Raw genomic sequence first — 12,051 nt, forward strand, 5'->3', positions numbered from 1 at the left:
ACTTGGTGTGCACAAGAGAGTTACAGTATTTTTATATGAAAGATATTGAGTATTTTAGGGTACTGTGAGTGAAGCACGTAAGACAGTAGTGGAAGATGCATTTGAAGAAATTCATTCTAAGAAAAGTAAAAAATAAAATAAATTGCTGAAGTTTAAAAATGGGAACAATGACTTTTCAGTGTCAATGAAGAGAAAGGGTTTAAAGAGACTGAAAGTAATTCAAAGAAAATCAATTACTACAAGGTCAAATATGAAGCTTAACAACTGCAACTTACTTATCAAGAACCACAACATCAGCAAGCTAGAAAGAATAACCAGTAACAAACATTCTTGTAACTTCATGCTTTTTCAGAAAGCACAAGGGGTGAAAGAAGTGAGGAGAGTGATTGAGAAATGGGGCAAAGGCATTGGAAGTTGGGGAAGAAATACTCTGCTGATCAGGAAAGACACATACAATATGCAAAAGGCTTCTATCTCAAGTTCTTTGGGTGATATTCTTAGCAATTTTCCTGACTTTTTGTCAGCACAAGTGGCTGGCATTGTCAACGGTACACTCTCCACAGCCACTGGTAGACTGCAGTCGAGCACATAGCCAGAGATTATATGTATCTATCATGCCAATGTCTGAGGGCTTTTCCCTAGTCATTACTACTGTGGTTCTCCCCTTGCTACTTGCAATGTTCATTTGTTTAGCATGGAAATCTAGGATCTATTTACCATGAAGCTTATTTCTTATAACTGAAAGAAGAAAGTCTCATGGTAAATGGATCCTAGATTCTTGTGCTGCAGTGACTGACTATTGCAAGTAACTAGGGAAAAACTGAAGCAGTAATGACCAGAGAAAAGTCCTCAGACATCTGCGCAGCATGTACATACACTCTCTGGCCTTGATCTCAACTACAGTCAACCACCAGCAACAGAAAGTCAAGCTTTGACAATGCCAATCACACGAGCTGGTGAAACATTGGGAAAACTATTAAACAAGCTTGAACAATTTTGATACAGAGAAGTTTTGGAAATAACAATTAATGATATGTCCAATGTGACAATCAACAAGTACTTCTTGTAGTCTCCTTTTGCACTACACAATTTTCTTGACTCCCTTTATGACTTTTTTCTTGGTATTTCTGATTTCTTTTCTTAGTTTTGATTGATAAGATGAAACTGTTGGTTCTTAAAATACAAACATTCATCATCTCCCTGTTAGCCTGTAACACAGTTTACCTGTGATTGATTGGTCAAGAGCTTGATACAAGCTTCACCTCTTTAGTGACACAAACAATAGTATTTTGCATTTCTAATGGTGGGTGGGCATTTTGCTCTTCAACATTGGCTGTAGCTCCCACAGTTCTCTCTCAGACAATGATGGTCAACTGCTGACGTTTAATGCCAGAGTGTGTTACATAAATAAAAACAACTGGAAAACTACAAAGATAACACACATTATAATCAACTGCTTATTAATGTGTTGGACCACTTTTGGAAAGCAATACTGCAATGATTCTGCATTCTGTGTGCCATAGTTTTGACAAGTTCTTGGACAGTTTCCAGAAGAATGTAGCACCAGGTGTCACAAATTCCTGTAATTACTGGCCAGGGGTCTGTGGGCATGGAGCTGGCACTCGATAATGTATCAGGTGTGTCCCATTGGATTAAGAGAAGGCAAATTTGGCGACCAAAAATCAACACAAGTTTACCATCGCCCTCTTCAAATCACTGTAGGATGATTCTGGCCTTGTGAAACAGATAGGTATCTGGCTGAAAGAAGACACTGACATTTGGGATAATATTAAGCATGAACCGATGCATGTCATCTGCATAATGTTTACATAATCTACAGCTGTCACAGTACCTTTCATTATGACCACAGGTCTCGTGGAAGCCTAGTTGAATGTCTTCTTAGCATAACACTGACCCCAGTGGCCTGTGTCAGGGCATGATGCGTGTTTCCAGCAGCTGTTCGCATATTCGGACACAACTATTGGGCTGGTGTAGTAAGATATATGATTCATCTGACTATATGACACATTTTCATCATTTATGCTCCAATCTGTGCCCACTACAATTGTAAAGGGTGATGTCGATGGATCAACATGGGAGCACGCAGGGATTGTCTGCTGTGCAGCCCATGTTTAACACTTTGCGCTGTATGGTGTGCTCTGAGACACTTGTCCATGCTCCAGAACTCTACTCTGTCATCAGTTCTGTCACAGATTGTGGACACTCAACATCTTGTTACCTATTCGTGGTTTCACCATCCTTCATTCATAGTTTCTCACAACAGTAACATATATACAATCAACTGGCTTTGCTGTTTCCGAGATACTCTTTCCCAGGTGCTCGGCAACAACAATCTGCCCTTTGTCAAAGCCATATACGTCGGTGGATTTTCCCATCTATGACCTGTATTAATGCTAGAACGATTCTCCATTCATGTCTCCCCCACTTACACACTTTCCGTATCACGTCTTGTGACCACGAAACCACCAGGTGGCATTCAGCATTGTGGTGGGCAGTTATCACAATGTTTCAGTGCACCAGGGTAAATGAAAAAGGAACTCAACAAGAATCTGGATAATACTGATAGGGAAGATGTACAGAACACCCCCAAAGTGAATGAAAAATATAATGTATTCTTTAACATAGTAATAGGCTACTTGGGAAACTGCTTTCCAAAAAAAAATCAAGTAGTGAAAGCAGATGAAATGCCCCTAAGCCCTATGTTGTAAATAGAATCAAAACACCATGCACAACTAAGAGATATCTCTACTTAGTTTCAAGGCACATCGATGATGCCAGCATTGAATCACTTTGCAAACAGTACTGCAAACTTGTAAGTACAGTAATCTGAGCATCAAGCTGTACGTATTTTCATGACACATGTTCATTTCCTCCAGCTACAAGTATTTGGAACATATCAAAGAATGAGGCATGAAAAACGAACCCAGTAAATGAAGTAATTTCTTTAAAGATAGGAAATGAAGTGATCAAAGATGTCTCCAAAATTGCAGACACTTTTAATAACTGTTTTGGTCAGTAGCAGATAATTTAGGTAGATAGTTCACAGTTATTAACAAAATCACTGAGAAGGTGTTTGGTAAAATTCGAATTCATTCTGCACCTCCGACAGAAGTTTTCCAGTGTTATCAATTCTCTTACAAATAACCATTCAGGTGGTTAGCGTGGAATCAGTAGTAAATAAATAACATGCTCTATAGGAAGATATACTCAGGGGCAAATAGTTGGATTTCAAAGAGGACTGTCAAATGGACAGGCTACATTTACCTTGACTGATGATATAACACAATCAATGAATGAAAAATATAATGTATGCTTTAACATAGTAATAGGCTACTTGGGAAACTACTTTCCAAAAAATATCAAGCAGTGGAAGCAGATGAAACACCCCCTAAGCCCTAGGTTGTGTAAATAGAATCATAAATTATTACCACTGGGAATACTTTTATGATATCCTAATGAGAAAGTTAAAATATTGCAGAATAGTAGGCACAGCAGGCTTTGGTTTTTATCTTATGTGAATGGCAGAAAGCAACATGTATCAGTTCCACATAAATCACATTACGATGAGCACCCAGAATTTGCCACAATCAAACATAGTGTACCACACGGTTTGATTTGGGATTCTCTGTTGTTTCTGACACAGATAAATGAGCTTCCACATCCCAGTTTCCCCGGAGGTGCAAATATTGTACTTTTTGCAGATACAAATATGCAAATAATGAAAAGTAACAGTTCTCTTACTGAAATCATAGGTAATGCAACTTTCAAAAATATCAGATGGTTCAAGGCAAATGGATTATCACTGAATTTTAACAAAGTTCAGTACTTCTCACGGAGCTCAGTACTTCTTACAAAACTCAAAGCTTTGAAATAAAAGAAGTATAAATAGTTAAGTTTTTGGCACTTCATACAGATCATATCCTTAATTAGAAACACACATTACCTAGAATTAATGAATCACTTTAGTTCAGTTATGTTTGTTAGAATTAATGAAGCTCTTTAGTTCAGCTATGTTTGTAGAATACACCAAAAATCAACAAGTAGCAAACATACCGGTATGGGATACAGGTTTTAAGCAAGGAGCCACAAAGAGAGCAAAAAATCGTGAATACCTTCTGGTGGGACCATATGACCTGTATTACACAAGTACTGGAGAGCATTAGCCACCACAAGTCAGTTATAATACAAAATGGGAGGGCAGGTAAAGGTCCGTCGCCAGCTGAAGAGAAATGATATTCCTACTATAATTTAAAATAGGTAGTGGAACTACTCACCTTTATAACAGAAACTATGGGGAGTGGGTAGAAACTGGGATGCAGACAAATAACCAGTGCACTACGTTTAAGGAACTGATTGAGAGGGGATGGGTATGGTGGATAATGAAAAAATAAGAAGAGCACAGAGCCAGTGTAATAAAAAAAATATATAAAGGTTAAAATAAAATACAGGACAGCACACATTAAGGTCAAAAATGGAGTTGGAAACTGGATTTACTTAAGAGAAGTACAGAGCGAATTTCTGGCAGCAATACAGGGAGAACAGCATGATTTCATGTTGGACATGGTAGGAGGGCCAGTAACTCATAACGAAAGGATCATGAGTTTTTACAATTATGTAAGATACGAAAATGAAGAAACTGACAGCATGTCAACTCTCTGAGAGGGAAGGTGTGTGTGTGTGTGTGTGTGTGTGTGTGTGTGTGTGTGTGTGGTGGTGGAAGGCAGATCCAGTCATATCTGAAAGGAGAAAGCAGACACCTTTAGTCACCTGTTTGCTTTTTAGGAAGACAGTCGGCAGGCTGTAAGGCATAAACCAGATGATGGGAGAATTACTGGGGGAGAGGCAAGGGGGGGGGGGGGGCGCATGTAGCAGAAAATGTGCCTTGGAATTTTCAGAACAAGAAGAAAATAATGAAAACATTTAGAAACAACAGAATTGGAAAGGCTTTTTGGCCGGATGATGTGTCTCCTGACCTCTTTAAAATGACTGACTCTGCAGTTGTATCCTACCTGATAGAAATGTTCATGTTAAGCTTAGATCGAGGTCCAGTGTCAGGTGACCTCAGGGATGAACACTCCTGTGAATCAAAGGCTTGACTCAGGGTGCAGTTGAGACATTAGATGGGGGGGGAGGCAACTGGACTGTGTCACTACAGAGCCACCAAGGCATTCAACAGAGTCCATAATGAGTTCATGTTGCATAAGTTATGAACTGCTGGAGTAGAAAACTCATTAGCAATTGGGTAAGGTACTTCTGCAAGACTGAACACTGAGAGTAGAGGCCCATCCATACGAAATGATCTGTCTGTGTAGATATCTATGCTAATGTCTGGGCATCCAATAAATCACTGTAAATGTGGTGAGTTCACGTGGTTAACACGATACAAGTTCCAATCTCCTGCTTGCCTGCCATCTGTCGGTCTAGAATGGAAATTTCAGTGGCAAGCATCTATGCTCTCCCAACCTCACAAGCCAGAATTTTTGTCTAGTGGGAGGACTTGACTGCCATATAGATTACTGCATGGGGGACATAGAAATAGGCATCCACGACAGAGACCTCAACTGAAAAAGTTGAAAACAAGTAAGTCCCCAGGTCCAGATGGAATCCCAATTCAGTTTTACAGTGAGTACTCTGTGGCAGGGGGCCCATACTTAGCTTGCATTTACTGTGAATTTCTTGCCCAGTGAAAAGTTCCTAGTGCATAGAAAAATATGCAGGTGACACCTATATTTAAGAAAGGTAAAACAACAGACCTCCATAATTATAGTCCAATATCCTTAATATTGGTTAGCTGCAGAATTCTTGAGCACACGGAATTCAAATGTAATAGGTTTCCTTGACACACGAAAGTTTCGTCCATAAATCAGCATGGCTTTAGGAAGCATCAGTTGTGCAAAACTCAGCTTGCCCTTTTCTCACATGATATCCTACAAACCATGGGTGGAGGGCATCAGGTTGTCCATATTCCTATGTCTCCAGCTCCAAGCATACAATTTAGGTTCCCAGATATGTGAGTGACCCGAAGACTGTAATAGAACCCAGCATGTTTTCCTCAATACCAAGTGTTTATCAGAGACAATGATATCATCAGGAGTGCCACAGGGAAGAGTGATAGGGCTGCTCTCATTTTCTCTATGAATAAATGAACTGCCAGACTGGGTGACCAGTAATTTATGCATGTCTGCTGGTGGCACTGTAGTTTAAGGGAAGGTGTCATTACTGTGTGACTGTAGGGAACATACAAGACGATGAAGACAGAATTTCTGGTTGGTGTGATGAATGACAGCTTGCTCTAAACACAGAAAAATGTTAGTTAATGCGGATGAGTAGGAAAAACAGTCCTGTGATGTTTGAATAGAGAATTAGTAGGATGGTGCTTAACACAGTCACAATGATGAAATATCTGGGCATAAAGCTGCAAAGTGACATGAAATGGAATGAACATACAAAATCAAATGAACATGTCAGGTTGGTAGTAGGGAAGCCAAAAGCTCAACTTCACTTTATTATGAGGATTTTGGGGGCTGCTGCTTGACACAGTCACACTGATTAAATATCTAGGCATCAAGTTGCAAAACAATATGAAATGAAATGAACACGTCAGGTTGATAGTAGGGCAGACAAATGATCGACTTAGTCTTATTGAAAGGCTTTGGGAAGTGTAGCTCACCTATAAAGGAGATAGCATATAGAATTTTAGTGCAACCCATTCTTGAGTACTACTGGAGTGTTTGGGATCCTCATCGCATTGGATTAAAGGAAGACTTTGAAGCAATTCAGAGACATGCTGCCATATTTATCATTGGTAGGTTAGATCAGCCTGCAAGTATTACAGAGATGCTTTGTTTACTGTCTGCCATCGGGTTCCCCTAAATGGCAGGCAGTACCGCATAACAGCCACGCTATGAGGGAAACAAACCAACAGCAAAACACGTGAAGACATCAGATAAACACGCCGAAGATTCCAGTCGATTAATAGGAACCTTTCCTTGCAGAGGTCGCCGCGACATATCCGGCCACGGATTCCTACGCCGGGTTTTTATTGGCCCCAGCTCACTATATAGGCCCGGCCGGTCGAAGGCAGACCAGTCTTCATCCGCTGCTAATGGCAACCACTATAGCAGAGTCTCTGAGAAGATATCACCGAAGCCGCTGTACTGCACCGCCGATGGAAGTACCAGCCGACCGAGAGGAACCACATCTCCAGCTAGATCGACGGACGTCTACATCTATTGTACAGCCAGCTATTGTATTGTAGAAGTTACGTTCAATAAACTGTTGGAGAATACAACACTTTGTGATCTAAAATTGGAATCCCTGGAGGGAAGATGATGCTCTTTTTGCGAGGCCCTATTGAGGAAATTTAGAGACTGGCATTTGAGGCAAACTGCAGAACGATTTTACTTTTGCCAACATCAATTCATATAAGGTCCACGAAAGTAAGATGCGAAAAATTAGGGTTCTTATAGAGGCTTTTAGACAGTCAGTTTTGCCTTGCTCTATTCATGAGTGGAACAGGAAAGGAAATGACCAGTAGTAGTACATGGTACCCTCTATCATGCACCATATCGTAGGTTATAGAGTATTTTCGTAGATGTAGATGTAGTTTATGACCTCCAGATACATATTCGTAGTCTATCTGGAAATTTCTGATAAAATATATGTCAACCATTTAGGAAAAGATAAATTGCTTCTTACCGTAAAGATGACATATTAAGCTGCAGCAGACACAATTACAAGACACTTACACATGAGCTTTTGACCACAGCCTTCAACAGGACAAGAAAGAGAAACACGCACCAATCATTCACACAAGCAAGCACACCTCACACACACAGGACCGCCAGCTGCGGCAGCTCTGAGCAGAAGGCAACTATCAAGTGGATGCATCAAACTGGAGGGGGTGGGAAAGGGGGAGGAATAACAATGTATGGGAGGGGGCAGAGAGGAGCACTGTCTGGTGGAGTGTGTAGGAACTGCACTGTCAACAGGCACATTGTCAGTAGGTTGTGTGGCAAAGAGGTTGGGACAATAGAATGAAAAGGAGAGAAGCGGGAAAGGTGGAAGAGTGTGTTAGCTGGGGGTGGGAGACGAGAATGGGGAGGAAGTGATAGGACACACAGGATGGAAACTGTATAGTGGAGGATGTGGGAACAGTATGTTACTGTAGGTTGTGGCTGTGATAATTTCAGGAGCGGAGTGTGTGCTGTAAGGATAGCTCCCATTTGAGCAGTTCAGAAAAGCTGGTGGTGGAAGGGAGGATCCAGAGGGCTCAGGTAGTGAAGCAGCCATTGAAATCAAGTGTGTTATGTTCAGCTGCATGTTGTGCCAGAGTATGGTCTACTTTGCTCTTGGCCACAGTTTGGCGGTGGCCATTCATCCTGGTGGACAGCTGGTTGGTAGTCATGTAGCCCATATATAAAAAGCTGTGCAATGAATGCAGCAGAGGCGGTATATGACACAGCTGCTTTCACAGGTGGCCTGGAGCCCTATTCTATATCTTTCTGCGATTTTGCCGATTGTTTCGGTATGCGAGCTCACCGGATGGTCTTGTTTTCGAAACAGACCCAACATCGTTGAGTAAGCATTTTGAAAGCGATGCCGAAAGGTTCTAGTAAACCCAAAACACTGTTGTCAGTTCCTGCGCCAACCAATGAAAAGCAATCTGCCTCAGATCCACGCATGCACACTGCAATGCCACAGAGGCACGATGTCAATCGAAGCGGCTAGCAGCCGACACAAACAAGCCATTCTTCACAGTGCCGAAACGTGTGAATAGAGTACGTAATAGTGTTCAAATTTCATTGACCCCGGGCTTCCATGAATGCATGATAATGATACAATACTGACTGTGTTCTGGAAACTATTGTAAACATCACATTACGCAATTTTATTCTCATTCACATCGAAGTCTTGTTTTGGATTTTACGTTTCGCAACATGAGTTGGGAATTGAGTGTAGTACGACCTTGTACAAATACGTCTACAGAAACACCCGAAACATTCGTACTTTTTTCTGTTTTCCGTCGTTCCTTAGTTGCTTCAGAATTCATGGAGGTACGTCTATGCAACTAATTGACGGCAGTTTGTTTATTGCCATACACGTTTCGCTTCCTTTATTCGTGATGATGATTCACATATAAAATAAGTGAAATGCACATGGGAATAAACTGCCTTCAATTAGTTGCATAGACGGAACACATCTCCACGAAACCGAAAAATTCTTTAAGAGAGCTCAATGATTTCGTACATAAAAACAAAATTTAAAAAATCGCCTTTTTTGAGAGCGCAGCTACTGAAGTTCGTTGTAGTTTATAATATGCGTCTGACGAATCAAAATGTTTTATATATGGTGGCTGTTGTGGTTGTTGTTGTTGTGGTCTTCAGTCCTCAGACTGGTTTGATGCAGCTCTCCATGCTACTCTATCCTGTGCAAGCTTCTTCATCTCCCAGTACCTACTGCAGCCTACATCCTTCTGAATCTGCTTAGTATATTCATCTCTTGGTCTCCCTCTATGATTTTTACCCTCCACCCTGCCCTCCAATACTAAATTGGTGATCCCTCGATGTCTCAGAATAAGTCCTACCAACCGATCCCTTCTTCTAGCCAAATTGTGCCACAAGCTCCTCTTCTCCCCAATTCTATTCAATACGTCCTCATTAGTTATATGATCTACCCATCTAATCTTCAGCATTCTTCTGTAGCACCACATTTCGAAAGCTTCTATTCTCTTCTTGTCTAAACTATTTACCATCCGCGTTTCACTTCCATACATGGCTTCACTCCATACAAATACTCTCAGAAACGACTTCCTGACATTTAAATCTATACTCGATGTTAACAAATTTTTCTTCTTCAGAAACGCTTTCCTTGCCATTGCCAGTCTACATTTTATATCCTCTCTACTTCAACCATCATCAGTTATTTTGCTCTCCAATATAGCAAAACTCCTTTACTACTTTAAGTATCTCATTTCCTAATCCAATTCACTCAGCATCTCCCGACTTAATTCGACTACATTCCATTATCCTCATTTTGCTTTTGTTGATGTTAATCTTATACCCTCCTTTCAAGGCGCTGTCCATTCCGTTCAACTGCTCAAGTCCTTTGCTGTCTCTGACAGAATTACAATATCACCAGCAAACCTCAAAGCTTTCATTTCTTCTCCATGGATTTTAATACCTACACTGAACTTTTCTTTTATTTCCTTTATTGCTTGCTCAATATGCAGATTGAATAACATCGGGGATAGACTCCCTTCCCAACCACTGCTTCCCTTTCATACCCCTCGACTCATACTTCCATCTGCTTTCTGTACAAATTGTAAATAGCCTTTCGCTCCCTCTATTTTACCCATGCCACCAACAGAATTTGAAAGAGAGTATTCCAATCAACATTGTCAAAAGCTTTCTCTAAGTCTACAAATGCTAGAAACGTAGGTTTGCCTTTCCTTAATCTGTTTTCTAAGATAAGTCGTAGGGTCAGTATTGCCTCAAGTGTTCCAACATTTCTACGGAATCCAAACTGATCTTCCCCGAGGTCGGCTTCTATCAGTTTTTCCATTCGTCTGTAAAGAATTCGCGTTAGCATTTTGCAGTTTGACTTATTAAACTGATAGTTCAGTAACTTTCACATCAGTCAACACCTGCTTTCTCTGGGATTGGAATTATTATATTCTTCTCGAAGTCTGAGGGTATTTCGCCTGTCTCATACGTTTTGCTCACCAGATGGTAGAGTTTTGTCAGGACAGGCTCTCCCAAGGCTGTCAGTAGTTCTAATGGAATGTTGTCTACTCCGGGGGCCTTGTTTCGACTCAGGTCTTTCAGTGCTCTTTAAAACTCTTCACGCAGTATCATATCCCCCATTTCATCTTCATCTACATCCTCTTCCATTTCCATAATATTGTCCTCAAGTACATCGCCCTTGTATAGACCCTCTATATACTCCTTCCACCTTTCTGCTTTCCCTTCTCTGCTTAGAACTGGGTTTCCATCAAAGCTCTTAATATTTATACAACTGATTCTCTTTTCTCCAAAGGTCTCTTTAATTTTCCTGTAGGCAGTATCTATCTTACCCCTAGTGACATAAGCCTCTACATCCTTACATTTGTCCGCTAGCCATCCCTGCTTAGCCATTTTGCACTTCCTGTCGATATCATTTTCGAGACGTTTGTATTCCTTTTTGCCTGCTTCATTTACTGCATTTTTATATTTCCTCCTTTCATCAATTAAATTCAACATTTCTTCTGTTACCCATGGGTTTCTACTAGCCCTCGTCTTTTTACCTGTTTGATCCTCTGCTGCCTTCACTATGGCGGTACAGTCTGAAAATATTGTGGAGGGAAACTTTTCATCTCTGTCTACTGTTGTTGAGGATTCAATCGCAGATAAATACTTGTGACAAGCTAAAGACGATTGCTACTAGTTTCATTCGCATTAATTTGCGTTGTGCTTTTAGTTTCCTGTCTGACCACGCTCTGCTAAATCGCTACGTATTCCGAAAAAAAAAGGTGAATTATTTGTGACACGAAGTTGTATAAATGTCAGTGTCAGTTGTTTCACGCACAGTAATTTCATCTTTCATTTCTTAAACATATGGAGAAATCGGAGATACTCGATGCTGAAAAAGCGTGCTCTTATGTGTAAATTACAACGAATATTTCAGAAACATGCTTAACTTTGACGATTAACAAAGTCTCAGAAAGTGTTGCAAACACGAAGAGGAAAAAAAAATATTTTTGCACCCAGCAGATTAAAAAAGTTTGCACCCCTAGGCACATCATATTATATGCCCCCCCTCCCCCTAAAAAAAATATGTTTTAAATAATAACTATTACCCGATCACTTCACAATTGCCGTTTTGGGTGGGAACGCTGTGAGCTGTTTCCGTACCCCGCTGTTCGTTGTTCCGAAGGACGCATCAGCAGTCTAGTCACGCTCAATCAAAATGTGATATGGTTCCTGAACTGTACTTGGTGAATGGCAGCGAATAAAACAAACTTAGAACTACATTGTGTTAACACATTCTTCC

The 12,051-nt window shown here is 40.7% G+C and overlaps 1 protein-coding gene across 1 annotated transcript in view; it reads right to left on the minus strand.

Annotated features, from left to right (window-relative positions):
• Positions 1–12,051, minus strand: part of LOC124712562 (BRCA1-associated protein) — a 140,415-nt gene that overhangs the window by 89,682 nt on the left and 38,682 nt on the right.

Source organism: Schistocerca piceifrons, chromosome 8, assembly GCF_021461385.2.
Source record: "Schistocerca piceifrons isolate TAMUIC-IGC-003096 chromosome 8, iqSchPice1.1, whole genome shotgun sequence".
NCBI classification, from domain to species: Eukaryota; Metazoa; Arthropoda; class Insecta; order Orthoptera; family Acrididae; genus Schistocerca; species Schistocerca piceifrons.